Source organism: Anopheles marshallii, chromosome 2 (assembly GCF_943734725.1).
Source record: "Anopheles marshallii chromosome 2, idAnoMarsDA_429_01, whole genome shotgun sequence".
NCBI classification, from domain to species: Eukaryota; Metazoa; Arthropoda; class Insecta; order Diptera; family Culicidae; genus Anopheles; species Anopheles marshallii.
In genome coordinates, this window is record NC_071326.1 from 61,959,590 (window position 1) to 61,977,240 (window position 17,651).

At 40.6% G+C, this 17,651-nt stretch overlaps 1 protein-coding gene and 1 non-coding gene across 2 annotated transcripts in view; both read right to left on the reverse strand.

Moving 5' to 3' along the window:
• LOC128718331 (Krueppel-like factor luna) overlaps positions 1-17,651 on the reverse strand; it is a 108,267-nt gene that overhangs the window by 16,207 nt on the left and 74,409 nt on the right. The gene's annotated exons all lie outside the window — the stretch shown is intronic.
• On the reverse strand, positions 16,336-16,409 carry Trnan-guu (transfer RNA asparagine (anticodon GUU)). The gene has a single exon. It is a non-coding gene; the product is annotated as a tRNA-Asn (tRNA).

Here is a 17,651-nt window from a genome sequence, read left to right on the forward strand (position 1 = left end):
TCGCTCGATAAGCGCCTTGTCCGTCGTAAACGTGCCCAACAGGCTGGATATGCTAGGAACGGTCGCTAGGAAACGGAAAACCCTCGGGAAAATCTTGGATTACAGCCTGGCGGGTTGTACCCTAGCCAAGAAGCAAGGGTGCGCGATGAGGACGCGAGTTCGATGTTGTGTTTGCGAACATGAGCAATGCCACTCTCATTAGTCAGCGTAATGAATTAATTAAAATGTAAAATGATATGTTCGTTTTATACTGAATGTGTTTTCTTTTCTTGCCGGGCAATGTAAGGCGATGGCATGATTGAGAGCCGTACGCATTTGGCGGCACTTTGCACGTTAAACCGTACGCAAGAGAACAGGTTTGGGATTACAGCTACAGAACGAACTAATAGATGGAACCAAAATCCATTTAGCTAGCACCAAATGCGACCGCCAGGAGTACCTGCTGTTCCGGTAAAGAAAAAAACGGCAAACGATTTAGGTTTGTGGATGTGTAAATTTAGCTCAGCTTCTTTATGTGAACAATTTCGACAACTCTACATCTCCAGGTGGGTTTTGTGGGCGAGTGCAGTGGCAGGGTAGAATAAGTTAATCCGCCGTAATGGTTTGTTTGAAGTAGATCTTTTTCCAGGCATGTTGCTAATAAATTGAGAGATTGTTGCACACCGGTCGCTCCTGGAACACCGGTCCACTAGACCATTGCGGTATCCATTGAGGAGAGCAACTAGGCTTTACACTAGAAATTAGACATTGATTAGAAGTTATAGTGTTTTAACTATGCTTATTAGCAACCAGCGGGGAAAAACTCGATGAGCTGCTATATAATACGGTGAGCCAAATCTTGTCAGGTGTTCGTGGTTGTTGCAACCCCCAAAATCCAATGCAAGCCACGATCCCATCACACGTACCATATGTTTATTGTTTCGTTTGCGTAATATGGTTATTAATTGAACCCGACCAGTACACTCCATCACACACTGCATATACATATCCGTTTGCAATGCCAGATGACTACTCGCTCTCTTTTGACCTCTTTCGTTCGTTTCTGATGAGGACTCCATTTGCTGCCACCACTGTCACAAGCGGCTGTGAAGTGTCAGGCTACGTACAAAAGCAAAAGCACAACTCTCTATTGTCAACGTGATCTTTCGGTGGTCTCGGTGCAGGTTGTGCGGTGCTGTTTCGTGTACCGTGGAATTGCAGGTCAAGTGAAGTTTGATCCACTTCTGGACCCGAGTTCGATCAATATCGTGTTGCGCCAATAATGCCACCAAGGGGCGACCGAGAAAAAAAAAACTTCGGCTCCAAGTCTCTGGTGTGCCGTCGCCCATATTTGGGACACGGCGTTGGAGAGTGTTTCGGTAGCACGAAATACTGTGGTTTGCTGATTGTTAGTTGCCACAGCTAGCTGCCTAGTGGTTAGCAACATTTCAATCATCCGAAGTCACATCAGCTTCCTCCTACACAGCTTCACGGTCGGTAAGTGTAGCAAGTGCCTGCAAAAGGTGTACTCACACGGCAGATGTATTGAAGTGAGGCCCTGAGTTCTTAATCGTACGCTCCCTTCGTGGAGCTCTGTTTGGATGGTCTACTTGCGTGTAATACGGAGATCGAGTTCTTAAAACAAACACAACCGGAAGCCACGATTCTAGAGTTGATTTGATCGTTTACCGCTGCAAAGTTTGCACAAAATCAAACGAATTTCAGAAAGCGACCGGAATATATCAACCATGCCAGCTTCACATTGGTTTGCTATCCTTAAACGAATGGAAACGAAGTAGTAGTGCGCGCGCCGCTGGATGGAAAATTCATGAGCAAAACCCTAACCCTAGCCGGTGAGTTGCGATACATAATCCGTGAATGCCTGCCCGGTTTTAGCAGCGTGGGAAACGCATTGATAAGCAGGGTGCTGTCCAGCACATGAAACATTGGCAACCGGATCGGGACGAATGTGAAAATCAATGGCTCAATCGATCAATCTTAATCCCGATTCTGGGCGAAGAAATCTGGCCGCACGGGGTAGCTCTGGGATTTGAGTAATTGAGTGAGGACCCTGTTGGATTGAAATGTATGTCAATGGAGAGTCTTGCACTTGACAGTGCGGTAACATCGATGTTCGATTCGAGGTAAAAGTTGTCAACGGCACTGCAACTGCTCCATAGCCTCAGGAGGGTTTGCTGTTGAAGCTGTTGAATTGCATAGAGTGATTGCAATTAAACACACAACCGAAACGATGTGAAACGTCGCACGAGGGGACAGTAAGTGATTCGTTAATCTAATTTGTGGTTTAACGTACCTTACATTGCATTCTAGTCTGTACGATTGATTAAAGGTGAAAAAGGAGAACCGTAATATCAATTTCAATTCGGATCGAATCAAATGCTGCTAAGTTAATTAAAAATGCTCACCTTTGCTTGTTGTGCCGCGCAAAACTGTAACCTTACGAAGGTACATAAAATACGACGAGGCAAAAAAAAACACGAATATTGTCTGTCGATCTGCAGCCCCGGTGATCATTACACGCTAATGAATAGCGAATGATTGAAATTGACCAGCAGCCTTCTTTTATTGGTTCGCCTCGAAATAATTGCCCGCACTGGTCGTGTGATCGCAACATGCTACATGCGGAATGGCTAATTCCTTGACATGTTCCAGTTATAATCCCGGCTTTACGTGGCGCACGACGGTACATGCGGGGGCGCGTGCAAACACCCAACCACATGCCGATAATTCTATCGATTGGAATAGAACTTTTGCACTGATCCGCAATGGTTTATCGTTAATCGCAATCGCAAAGAAAAAGGAAAAAACACCCTGCATCGAGCGTACGGTGATTGGAGATGAATTGTGTGCAGTTTAGTGCGGGTCGAGCAATAAAATATCGCTTCGAAGCGTGCGAAGGTTTCGCCTTAAAGGCGGCGTTTAATGTTTGCCTCGCGTACCTCCGCCAAAGACACCTATAGCAGGGCACGCACGAGCAGAGGTTAGACCGTTGGTGCAGAATGCACCATAATTTGTCCATAAAATGCACATGTTAATGATGCATGTTTCTCACCTCACATGGGTTGGCGTTCGTGTGCGACGAAAACCAATAAAATGTGAAACTTAAATTCCATCAATCCGTGAATCGAAGCAGGAGCAGGCAGCGAGGGTCTATCGAGGCTGGCGGTCGCAGGCGGAAAGTCGTAAAGCCGGAACGGAATTGCATTCTGCGTTGCACGAACATGCTCGTGAGGATTAGGATGATTAGTGTCGATTTGATTTCATTTTCCGTTACAAAAGCGACGATTCTTCCTGAACCACTAGCCGCGGTGGGAAAGAATAAACTTGCTATGGCACAAATGTTTATTACAATCTTGGGGCACAGCGTTCTCGGTACATGTTTCGCAGCCATTTTATTAAGCCGTTGATATTAACTTAAATGAAATGTCTGGTCGAGCTTTCAAAAAGCTTTTAATGTGCCTGTTAAGGTTAAAGAGTTCAATTAGCTGGTTGAAAATAATGAGTGTCTATCAATAAAAGCAAACGAGTACAAGTGATTGAATTATAACTACGAACTGCACACACATAATGGTTTCATTCTCGTGCAGAACTAAAAATAACTTTGGACATTGATATGCAAAATTGAATTGGAAATTAAAATTTAACATGAAAATAAAATATTATTAATTAAATAATAATTAAATATTTTAAAATTAGAGTGCTGTTTAATAATTATAGTAAACGAAAAAACCGGCCGAGTACACCCGGGATAAGGTGACCTTTCAGTGTTTGGAGAAGGAAATGTTTTCAAACGAATATGAATTGTATCTTAGATTAAACAGCCTTTAGTTATAATCAATACGGCCTGGCCGTTATTGCTAAATAAAAAAAAAAGAACAAATGGAAATGAAAAATGACTAAAAATAGTTAATGTCTTGAAGAACATTATTGAATTGCTTGAAAGAATAAAAAAATACTTCCTTGTTTCTTGTTTCGGAATGAATGAAACAGTACATCATATTCTAAATTTCACGCCGAAACGACCAAATAACAAAATAGGTAATTATTTTAATTTCAATTGAAAACTTTTGGGCTTTATTGTTCTGCTGTTATTCGAAGTACTCTTCTTCATTGTTTCTGAGACTAATATTTTTTTTTTCCTAATAATTATGTATTTACTTTGCTATATTTACGTAACAACGAAAATTTAAGAAAAATCAATGAATTGCTCACAAAGAAAGTTCATCACGATAATACATTATAAAATCAATTAGAAGTTTAACTTTTATGTGGTAAAAACTCAATCTTTAATATTTAAATATAAAAGGTTCAATGATTTACACAACGCTATCAATCTATTGCTACCGAATCACATGTAAGCGTTTTAACAGCGAAAATGCACGTAGCCCGAATAACGCAAAGTTTCCTTTCCACTTTCACACTACCGGTAGAGTTCCTTTCGCTTTTGTTTCTCACGGGTGCATCGAACCAAAACTGCACTTCACTGCATCTTCCAGGTGTGCATTCGTTGACGAACGTATGGGTGTAAAGTAATGCTACCAGAGCGAATGTCTTTAAGACTAGCCATTTCACCATCATCCTGTCCCATCCTTTGTGTTATGTTATATTTTACGGCCGTAATGAAAACATTTAATTGAACCACCTAGCAATCTAGCGAGTGTTAGTAATCTGGTGAGATGGTATACCGCAAGGCCGCAGTTTCGTTTGTCATGCGCGTTCACTTTTTACGCGCACAGCAAACTACCAAACCCTAGGACGCTTATATGCATTTCGTTCGTTCACGGCAAAGATGTGTCCCATTGACTAGCCGGGGAGATAGCACGTTGACGTTCACCAGGAAAGTCAAGGTTGCTTCAGCGATGTTCAAAAGAACAGCCATGTCGCATTAACGGCAAGGAAAGGATTACGAGGCGAGGTAAGGACGTATCATAAATTAATTGCAAATAGAAAGGAAACGATCCCTGTGCTCATGAGTCTCCGAAAAATAAAAGTCCGTTACGCCACGGTCGGTAAATGTGGTAACGCTTCCCAGCCTAGAAGTTCCTCCAAGTAGCGGGAACGAATCTCCGGCGTTTCTGTGCGGCGTTTGTACGTGGGTGGCTGGAACGAAGACCAACTGCCAGGTGTGGAACTGAAGCTGACAAAAATAATGATCTCAAGTGTGTTTAGCAGCAGTTCTTTTTCGAATGCAAACTTTTCTTGAGTGAGAGTGGTGGACGGGGACGAGGCGGAACGGCAACTACAGAACTGTCTTTTAATTTGTTCAGCTTCAAATGAGTTCCTCTCACCGAGGGGTAGCCGATTGGAAGGCGTTTGGAACGGCCAAATTGGAAAGCCGCCATGAAAGACACACTGACTCTAAATCTAGTCCAAATCCCCGCGGACTTCGTGGCCTTGGCGCCGAGAGTGTCTTCGAGTTTGCACTTCTGTCTATGACAAGACCATCTCAAGGTGTACTCATGAAGTACACGAGATGGCGGCCTCAAGTGTTGCGATGCTAAATGGTACTTTTCATTGGAGGGCCCGAATAGCGAGGGATGGAGCGTGTTGTACAGGGAGTGGTGCAAGATGCAAAGTGGCTAGCCGGTAAAACGGCGCAACACCGCGGGTGGTGACCAATAGGAAATATTATTCTATGTGAAGCATGGTCATAAATGTAATTTAAATTTTATTCCTCGTCTATTATTTCACCTGCCGAGTTTTTGCGACATGGTGTTGTTGGGCTGGTTGCTACTGCTAGGCACTACTTGAAGGTGTTATGGCTATGGCAGAGCATTGAACATTCCTAATAAACTAGCTTACTTAGCTTTTAGGGTACTCCCGGCTAAGAATAGTTCCCCGGCAGGTCGTAGGCTAACCACCTGAGCACTCCCTGCAAGAACACCTGAACATTGTGCAAAACCTTCCAAATTCCCTCCACACACACACACACACACACACACACACACACACACACACACTGCTCTGTCAGCCTTGCGGCAACACTTCATCGCAGATCATCAGATTTTTCTACCATACACGTCATTCCGTCCTCACGGGGAAACTTCCAGCGACGATCACAATCGATGCCGAGATTGTGAAGCATAAACTCGAACTCATATGCACATGCGACGCTAACCATGTGTACCGCCGCCTGTGTTGCGCCTTTAGCAAGTGTACACGTAAGCAATTGAGAACGAATTGTTTGCTGCCAAACTCCCCCGACGAGATGTCCAGAAGATATATAGGAGCTTGTTAACAGTGGTTTGCGGGCAGCATTGCAATTAATTATTGGTCGCGTTGTTCCGAGTGGCACAGGACCACGTACACACATACCGGACCCATTTCTGGGGGGTCCTTACGGATTTGTGTAGCTTGAGTTGGTTTGAGTTTGAATTTACCCGCGAGTCACCTATATGCGCTTCCGCCAGATTGACCATGTTAGATAGTTAGATGAAGGTGCATTTTTCACATTTATGAACTAATCGTCGAGTTGATAGGCGAGTATGGGTTTAGTTTATTATTATTGGTACTTTTGATTCGCTGGTTACAATAGTTGGAACAGGTTTCTCAAAATTTCGCAAGATTTCATCCACAAAAGGTTGAAGCATCTATCATTTTATCAATATTTAGGACTTTATTCAACCACTCTGTTGTTAGTTAGTGTTAATTAAGTTTAACGTAAGTTTTACTTAAGCTTAGTTTTACAGATGCAAGAAAACGGTAACATACTTTAAAAAATGTGTTATTGACTAATCAAATGGTGAAAGAAAATATTAATGCAGCTTTCGACGATTGCATTATTCAATTCAGAAGTTTTCGGTTTGTCTTGTGGATTTGTACAAAATTTTTGAATCTACTTTTTGGTAGCTGCAGTAGATTATAGATTCGATAAATCGTTCTCATAATAAGATTATGACCATACGGCAACATTAACAGCGTCAATTGATTAAATTACGAAACATCAAAACGATCGCATTTTTTGTGCCTTATTCCGTTTGAAATGGAATTTAAATTAATCTAGAAATTTAACTATAGAACATCACTGATTATTTGAAAAAAAAAAACATGAGAACATAATAGGGATTACATTAGCTCAATATAATAACTATAAGATGTTAAAATGTTTGATAATAATTAGAGTATTTTTAGACTAATATGATATTGAGGGCGGCCCGGTGTCATGATGGTAGCAGCGCCGGGCTTCACACGAACGGACCGGACCAAAATCCCATCCGGGCCAATCTCCCGTAGCAAGGACTAACTATCCGGCTACGTGGTAAAATAAGTCGATACGGTTAGACCGTTCTAACGAAAAAAAAATGATATTGGATTTACAATTAACCTTCAAGCGTTTTACAGAAATTGACGATATCGATACGTTAATTACAGATATTATACGATGGATATTATAAGGCAATCAACTTCGGTTCGGTTCCAACTCCGTACCTGAATGCTCCGTCGTGTACTAGGCTTAATTATCCTTTTACACATAATTTAAAGTTATGGTCAAAGATAGTCGGAAATGGTATGATAAATTCTTCAAAGTTTTCTTGTATGCACAATGAATAAGAGGTGTTTCTATTATATATTTCTACATAACTTATTTGTAAACATGAGTATAGAAACACTTTAGACACATGTACAAACTTTATTTTTGGTTTGATTTTTGTTTTATTAGAAACCTTCCGTTAAATTTGGCACAAAAATGTCCTGGTTCTCTTAGTATCACTGCATCTGTAGTAGTAGTAGTAGTAGTGTGTTTATTGGTTACATTAATATTTTGTGTTATGGGTACACGGTTTTTGTTTTTGCCACGGCATAACGGGTTCGATATTGATACTCTCCTCATTGTTGTGTAATTAATTAGTCTAGCTGGTTTTTACAAAAATATACCTTGAATTATTTGTGATTTTTAATTAAACATCGTAAGGGAAAAAGGATACAAAAAACCCTTAATTATTTTTCTGTTTTCTGTTTATAACTAAAGAATGAAAATAAAAAGAAAAGAAAAGAAAAAACCTAACCTAAGAAATAACTATAGAACTATTTACACTTAAATACTATGCTAACAAGTCTAGTGCACTAGTTGTTGTAAGATCGGATTTTCGCTTGCTAAGCAGTTATTATAGTATTTTAGGCTCATACTGGAAATAAATTCTTCTAACTTGTCCATATTGGTTTTAACATGAAGTAGCCTTGTACTATACCATATTGGTTTGTTTAGAATTATTTTTAGAATTTTGTTTTGCGTTATTTGTAGTTTGTTTTTATTAGTTTTGGAGCAATTTTGAAAAATCTGTGCGCCGTATGTGAGCATTGGCCTGAAACAAGCAGTGTATAGGAGAAGCTTATTTTTTAAATTTAGTTTGGATTTCCGGTTTAGGAAAGGATACAGAGATTTTAGTATATTGCCAGATTTGATGCATGTTTTTTCTATGTGATTTTTATACGTCAGTCTTTTATCTAATGTTAGACCAAGGTATTTCGCTGAATCTTTCCAGGGAATTGTGGAGGAATTTATATTTAAATTTTGTTGAGGCAGTCTGCGTGTTGATGTGTACCTCGTAAAGAATATGGCCTCTGATTTGACAACGTTTATTTTCAACTTCCACTTTCGACAATATCTGCTATATGATTTCAAGGCGTTATTTAGTGATCTGTTTATGGTTTTGGGGAATTTGGATGATGATGATATAGCAAAATCGTCTGCATATAGATATTGTTCGCAGTGTAGCATTGTAGGAATATCTGATGTATATAAGTTAAATAGCAGTGGGGATAACGTGCTCCCTTGTGGAACACCAGCGACGGGTACATAGGTTTTTGATTTTATTTGACCAATGCAAACGCTATTTTGTCTATTTTCGAGGAAAGATTTAGTTAGTTTGATCAAATATGGAGGAAATTTGCCAGATATAAGTTTGTTTAATAATCCTTCATGCCATATGGTATCAAAAGCTTTTTCTCCATCAAGCATAACTAACCCTGTTGATTTTTTTGTTTTTCTATTTACTAGAATATTTTTTGTTAATCTGTGTAACTGATGGGTTGTAGAGAGTGCTGGCTGAAAGCCAAATTGATATTTGGGGATTATTTTTTTATTATCTGTATGAGAGCGAATGCGTATTTCTACCAGCTTTTCAAAAATTTTACCGAGGCAACTAAGTAAATTTATAGGCCTAAAACTCTCCGGGTTCGTTAAATCTTTGCCTTGTTTAGGGATTGCAACAATTTTGGATGTTTTCCAAATATTAGGGAAATACCCAAGTTTAAAACAACTATTGAAAACTATAGTTAAGAAAACTAATGCTTTGTTGGGAAGTCTTTTTAGTGATTTGTTATTGATGCCATCGTATCCAACCGCTTTCCTGGGTTTTAAATTTTTGACTATTTTTCCGATTTCTTTTGGCTTAACCAGATTCAATTCACTCAAGTCTGGTAATTGATGATCCGAGAAAAATTTTTTGTTTATCGATGTTATATTACGTTCTACTGGACTTTTTGCCAGATATGTGATTTTGTGAGCACCTTCAAATTGTTGCTTTAGAATTTCGCATTTTTCTGAATTCACAATTATAGTTTGATCATTTACTTTTAACGGAGGGATAGTATTTGTTTTGTTCTTAATTAGGCGAACAAATTTCCATAGCTTGTTTCTATCTTGGATGTTCATATTGATGTCCACAAGTGCATTACTCCACGATTGGTTTCTTATGTAATCTAGGTGATAATTAATATGAGACCCAAGGGTGTAATATGCCTTTTTATACTCCGCGCAAAGCCTATGCCTTTGCCATTTACGTCTGTACTTGTTCCGGAGTTTTATTAAATCTAGTACGTATTTTGGGATTACTAGGTTAAATTGTCCAGGAGTAACGGTTTGAACGGCTAAATTGTGGGCTGTGGTCAAGACTTCATTGAAATGTGAAATCATTGAATCTATTTCATCAGTACAAAGTACAGTACTATGATTTGTGTGAGATATATTTAGGTTATTATTAATGTATTTCTTGAATAGTGACCAATTTGCTGTTGCATAATTGTATATTTTGTTGGGGGGTCTTAAGATGGGTTTGTAGTTTTTAATTTTAAATAGAACTGGTAGATGGTCAGAGGCTAAATCTGTTAGTGTAATTGGAGCAGTAATTTTATTTAAATTATTAGATATAATTAAGTCCAATGTTGACGGATTTTGACTTGAATCAGCAGAGTAGAAAGTGGGTGTACTTGGGTGATGAATAGTAAAGATACCTTTTTGTATATGATCGAAAAGGGTCTTTCCAGCTGAGTTTGTGCTAGCGCAGTTCCAAAATCTATTTCGAGCATTGAAATCACCACAGATAATAGTGCTAGTTTTATATCTAGTTAGGCTTGTCATATCTGAAACAAAATGTTTCATATTTTTGTTGGAACCTGGATGATATGCAGCAACAATTCTTATATTATTTCCACTATTTGTATTCACTGAAATATGTAATGTTTCCATTACTTTGGTTATAGAATTTTTTTCCAGCTTATGGGCTATATCCGATCTTACTACAATAGCGACACCACCTTTGGGTCCATAGGTTCTATCTAGTCTATTGATAGTGTAATTATTTAGTTTGAAGGCTATCCCTGGTTTAAGAAAAGTCTCCGTTACTATCATTATATGAATTTCATGTGTTTTTAAAAAAATATTAATTTCTGTTTTCTTATTTAGGACGCCGTTTGCGTTCCAGTTAACTATATTAAGTCCTTGTATCGGCGTAATCATTTTTGATAACAGAATTTGGCTACTACTTCAAAGATCGCTTTTATTTGATCTTGTTTTGTTTTACAATTTTGAAGTTTATTGAAAACTTCACCTACTATTGGGATGATTTCGTTATGATCGAAAAGTTCCTGATTTTTTGTATTGTCTGCTACCGATAAGACACGTGCAGTGTTTTGGCTCAAGGTATTACTGATTGTATTTTTACTCCATGCATTTCGTGTTTGTGGTAGTGGAGGGAAGTATGCCTGAGATACATTGAAATGATTTGGAACATTCGTATTGTGTTTCTTCTGTTTTGGTTGTGGTCTTTTAGGGCATCCGTGAAACCCTGCTGTATGATGACCTTCACAATTCGCACATTTCAATTTGTGCTCTGGTATTCTACCTTCGGCGGCAGATGGACCCGTCGTTAGCGGACAACACTTGGATTCGTGGTCACCCGCACATTTGTTGCACTTGTAAATACGGTTACAATTTGCAGCACCGTGTCCGTATAGCTGGCATCTAGCACAACGCATTGGGCCAGCTTTTTTCGAAAAGTAACTCCATGTTACCCTGCAGTGATTCAGCGCCTTAATCAATCGCAGCAAGTTTAACTTGATAGTACCCGCAGCAAAATGCAGAAGGTAAACTGCATGTTCATCGTACTTTTTTTGTCTGAGCACCAGTTTTTTTATTTCACTTGGAACGACACTTTCCATTTTTAGGATTTCGAACACTTCCTCTATAGGCAAATCCACCAGTCCGTACAGAACTATTTTTGTAGTTTTATCTTCTTCCAGTTGGTATGTGTGGAAGAGTACATTATTTTTCTTGAAGTGTGCTACAACACTACGAAAGTCTTGCGTATTGGTGAGTTGTACGACTGTGCCCGTAAAGGTTTGCTTCGTGGTATAGTTCACAACACCAGCTGCTATCACTAATTTGTGTACTACCTGTACAGATTTGCTATTAACTATGATCGGAGGAACTTTGCTCTCGCTCACTTTTGTTTTTGTCAACTCGTTAACACTGTCGGTATTATCGAATGATGTCTTTGGGTCATCGTCCAACATTTCGTCATTGCTCAGCAGGGCAAAACTGTTCAGTGATGCATTTGAAACACTACGTGTGTTTAGCAGGGAATCGTTGCTGGCCTGCACACTTGCTGGCCGTGGCCTTTTGCCTCTAGGTCTACCCAACCTTCCCACCATCCTGAGACATGGGAAAGGCTTGGAGGAGATGGTATTAAATCTGAGCTATTGTTCAACGAGAGAGAGAGAGATTTAGAAATGCGTCTGATCTCTACCGTGGTTACGCTGCGACTGACTGCATCTGTAAAAACTTACAATTTACAAGGATTCTTTTCAAAATTAAAACTACAATTTTTGATACATCGCCGGTAGCAATATAGAGAGCATTTTTTATGCCACAGAAAGCAAACGAGAAAACAGAGTCTGTAAAAAGAGAATCCATGCCAGGTACGTGGATTTGTGGTAATGTAAAAAAAAAATATCGTGTTGAAACCGAGCGATAACGAGCATCGGTACTCCACGATAATCGGGCGTGTCGGAGGGATTGCTGCTGGGGTAAAAAAATGGGTTTGTTTATCGTAAGTCAAAGCAGCAACGAAAACGAGATGAAAATATTTTAACCAGGGTGAACTATCTGAAGTGGAATCAATGAGAATATATGTAAAATCATGCTATGCATATGGTGGGACCAGAAGGGTGTTAAATATTAGGAACTATTTCCGAGTGTTTAAAATATTAGAGGGACATGTCAATTCCAGCTAATGTGTTTGATGTGATCATCGATAGAAAAATGGACTAAATATGAGAACGGATCGATTAATGGAAGTAAAATTAATGGACAGAAAATAAATTTCATAGAAATGAAATTATTGAATGAAGAAATTAAATATTTCACTCATTTGAATTGTTTGAAACTTATTTCCACAACACAATTGTGTTTTACAATACAGTCCGAATTAATTAAATCGTGCTTAATTTCCAAAAAAAACGTTTGATGCTAACTTTATAAATAGAAACATAATAAACAACAATTAAATGATATGGTAGGATCGTAAATGCTTTCTTAACCGATGTAAACTTCTGTTTGTTTTCCTTTCTATTAGCGCATAAATTTATTCCTTTGTTGGTTGTAATGCATCGTTCAAATAATCCTAAATAGTCCAAACCCGACATTGATCTGCTCATTACGCGATCTGATTGTCGATCTCAATCGCTCCATACATCGGAATGTTACACCTTTTGTCAATTGCGTTCCGATCGAGAACTTGACAGATATTCACCCACTACCTGCATTCGTCTCCTCTGCTTCTTCTTTGGGGCAATTAATGGTGCTGCATCTACTGCAGCTGCCACCTACCGAACGGTTGAGTGATTTTTAAACAAAAAAAAAAAAAAAACACACACACCGAGAATTGAGTACAATTAGGTCACAAACATTGCATCATTTCGTTGAGTGACGATCGCGTAGGGAAACAAATCTAACATCGTTTCGCCACCCTCGTCTGCTTTGTGACGATGTATCGATGCTGCCCATCCATCCACGCCGATCGTGGCGTGAGCGTGTGCATTTGGGTAAAAATGGGAAGGAAGAAATCATTTTACTAGGGAGTCATACTACCATTGAAAGTGGAATCCTTTCGAATTCCCAACGTGATTTCGTCAAACGGTAAGCGTCATGCGTGTCACGAGATGCACGAGCTTCCCAGCGATTGAAGGGTAACTGTTTTATTTTTTAAAAGTTCTTTTTCAAATACAGTTTTCCTTCCCCGTAAACAAACTGTGCTGGTGGGTTGTGAAAAGCCCCTGATGAGGGTGTCAGTTTTCGTTTTTTAGCGATTTTCTTTGGAAGTGGAAGTTTCGGTAGTGGCGCAGGCATGCAGTGTTGCATTATTATGTTGGCGCGCTTGTTCGTGATCACATTCAAATGCTGCTCCTGCTGCTGGAGCTGCTGCCAGTCGTGGCACAGTTCCACGTCTAATGTGCACTCGATCGAGCATCTAAACTTTCCCATCGATCGCGTCTTGCTGGAAGACGCTTGACGCGCTTCGATTCCCCGACACAGACCGTTGTCGGGGTCGTTGTGTCGTGAGCGTTGCATTACACACACAGTACATGACCTAAACGGCGGTTCAACCATTAAAGCCAATGTCTGCCATCCTTGGACATGCCAAGGAGTTAGTGACACTCGTGCGGCTGCCTGAGGAAGCAAGGCAGGGTTCATGAGAGACCATTGGCAGGAAGGAGTTGCCGACAAAACAATGCCCTGGTCTGGGGGTTGTGGATTTGTTTGTTGATACGAACAAGAAGACGAAGAAGCACAAAGCTCCCCAACATAAAAGCAATGGGAAAAAAGGAATGCACAGTGCGGCAGAAAAGGAAAAAAAACCCTCACACACCCGAAGGAAAATCGTCACTCGCGTGTTTGGTGATGCCGAACATAAGAGGAACATTGTTTTTTCCCCATCCCTGCCTTTCCCTCGTTGGGAACCCAGCAACCAGAGATGATGATGCTGTGGCGGTGTTGATGTGGGGTTAAAAATGCATCGTGCATCGTGCCGGGCCGGCAGGTTGAACTGGTCGAGTCGATGTTGAAGGTGCCCCACCGTACAGAACTGATCCTAAATTTAGGGCTCCATTACATGCGCGAGTAGAGCAGTGAAACGAATGTTTGGAAATAAACTGGAATGAGACCATGTTGCTTTAATGTGGTTTGTTTTGTTTTTATTGGATGCATCATCATGGTGAACATTCTACCGGTCATGATGGGGTCATCTGCGTTAACCTCTTGATGTTTACATAATGAGTGCGGTATTGTGGCACGTTTTGCGTTAATTGTTGGTGACATTTAAAACAATTTAAGATATGCATCTCTCTTCGCATCCATGTACACCTTTTGTGAGACGTACATATGTAGAATAGATAAAGATTTTGCGCAATTTTTTATCCTGGTCACGGCACCAACTTATAACATGTGTATAAACACAAATTATTCTAACTATGTTTCTTAGCAATACGGCCTGGCCGTTCATCCTGAATAAAAAAAAAAAACCATTATTTCTTCATCCACCCTTATCAAGCACTGAACAATCTATGCAATTATTGTGAAGGTATAAATGTGAAAGGAATGGTACTCACTGCGAATGACATCCACGAACAAAAATCCAAGTTCATTGGCTAATCACCTGAAATTCAAACCCTTCGCAAGCAAACCAAAGAGATAAACACCTTCATCACAAAATGGTAGCAAAATGGATGTCACCTTCCTCGGTGCGCCACCGCCGCTATACAAAACAAAGCCCCGGCACCGTACGTAAAAGGGAAGGCTACATAACGAATTCGTGATTGAGTTATAAATGAAATTCAATCAAATCAAATCAATCAATTGCAAAACAGGCCCGGGTGTTCGTGTTGGATACCGTCCCACCGTGGGACGATCGAGGATTTGTTCTGAGGTTTTTTTTTTGCTTTGCTTGTAGGTGTGCGGGTGTGTGTGTGTCAAATGTGACACTCGACGAAAGGGGTGAGAACGTGCCCCCATCTGGACTAGTAAGGGTTTGTCACTTAAGAAAAATCAAACTGCATGTGTATGAGACCACCCTCGCTAGCTCGTCGTGTGTAGGGGGTTGGGGGGTGGGGTGGGGGGAGGGGGGGGCTTGGGGGTGGTGGTCTGTTAAGGTTCGAAAGATTTCTTTTTTTTCATACACATTTGTTTCGTTTTGCAACTGCACCATACATAACTTGTGTGTGTTGTGTGAGAGTGTTCATGGAAGCTCGCGCTACAATGTTGTTCACCGGATCATTAGCAACATTGGGGATTTGGGAACCCATACGAACAGCATTCAGGATGGATTTGGTGGCCGAAGCTCCGGCGATTACGTTCGCCTCCTACGGTAATGCCTGTTAGAAAGGGTTTTGCGTCGGCAGCGGCAGTGGCTTAACGCTTATGAGCTGTTTGCCGTACGAGCAAATATGGTGCACTGTAATCGCGCTTGAATTCATCTAAATTAGATTGCGCAGTGATTGGAGGAAAATGTGAAAACTCATGTCAATGTTAGTTTATTGTACGAAATTAAATGTGAATGTTGTAACGATGGGCCGTGCCCCGAGGAGGTGAAGGTGATCAAGTGGTACTTTACTCTGTATTGCGCTAGGTACTCATCGGTGATTTTTTTTTGTTTTGTTTTGTTTTGTTTAGTGAAAGTATATTTATTGCTGTCGTTTGAACTTGCACATAACGGTCAAATATAAAGTCATTTATAATCGCTCATTGTCATTGATAAATCCTTTATTGAAAAATCTTGTCCAATGCAATTGTTCGTTATATTGGTGTTTGTAAAAGTTGTTTTGTGTTTTCATTTATTTCATTATTAGTTGAAAACCAAAGAAATTCATGGTTCAATTTGTATATAAGAAAAATTAAGAGAAATCAAAAGGGTGGCAAGCTCTTAATAAACATACTTTAACAAGAGCATTACATTTAATAAAGCGTCATAAAAAAACTATATTACATGAACACTGTAAAGCCCAGCAATAAATGGAAACATAAAAAATCACACACCCGTAGTAAGTGCGAAAAAAGTTTCCCGCCCCCGGGTGGACTCGAACCACCAACCTTTCGGTTAACAGCCGAACGCGCTAACCGATTGCGCCACGAAGGCGTAATGCGTAACGCATAGCTATGAGCATACAAAAGCGTTCTGCGTACGCATAAAATCAATATGCTTCACGCTCTGTTATCATGCGAACTCTCGAGTGATTGACCAATCTGGCAACTTGAACGTGTAAAGACATCCGTATCAGTTTGAAATCATAAATCGGAGCAGTAAAACTGCAAAAATTCCACCGTGAACCCATTTGATACAGGTTTCGGTGCCGAGAGATTGGTTAGGGCTATGCTGCTTCTTGTAAATGAGTCAATTACAGCCTCATTCTCCGGCTGTCCTCAATGCCATCCGTTCCACCTTGATTTCCGGTTGCATTCGGTACGCTGGTACGCAAAACATTTCAGCAATCCGTCAGTCCGATCAGTCAACGGAGGCGCGTCGATGTCGTGACGATGTTTCATGTGGACTGACGGGCGGGCGATACAGTCAGGGCGCACACATTCAAAGGATGCTGGGCAGTGGCGGCGGCGAATCTTACGATGGTACGGGCATGGATTGTGCGGACCGGCTCTATTGAAACTCCGAGTCTAATCAGCTCCAAGAAGGGGACCCCTGGGAGCCAATGAGGTGCAGGTGCACAGTCGGGTTTTGCTGGCCGCGGAACCTTCGCCATTTGCCGTTCCAATTCCCGATAGAAAAGAAAGATTAACTCAGACATCTCAGCAGCAGTACTTGCCAGTCCATCAAACGTCAACATCGGGGACCCGCCACCAGCAGCATTATTTAACCGAGGTGCATAATTGCTGCAAAACCGCCTCATCGCAGCTTCCCCTGGTCGGAATGTATGCAGCGCGTGTGCTTTCTAGTTTAGTACCGATCGTTGTGAACGGTGGTTGCAACGTTGTGCGTTTCCCCTGCGGTCCGATTGCCTTGATCGGTCGTTTGTCATATAAACATCAAGTGCCATTTCTTCCGCTCGTTTGGGATAGTACTCATTGCTTGTACATTTGCAGCCGTACTAGCTAGCTGGAGTGCAGGCATGGAGAGGGAAACAAGATAATTTTCGCATCGCAAACGCACCTGATATGGAGACAGCGTAAGCAATCGAGTGAAACTGAGACAGACGTTGGTTCGATTGGGGAATATGATAAATAAGGAATCCGTATTCCAAGTTTTAGGTGACGAATTAGGACACCTTTTTACTTGGGAAGTGTTTTGCTACATTCGTCACCTTTCCTATGGTCTGTTGCTTGAAACGCAATGAAACTAATTAAAAGTGACTGTAAGTTTTACAGC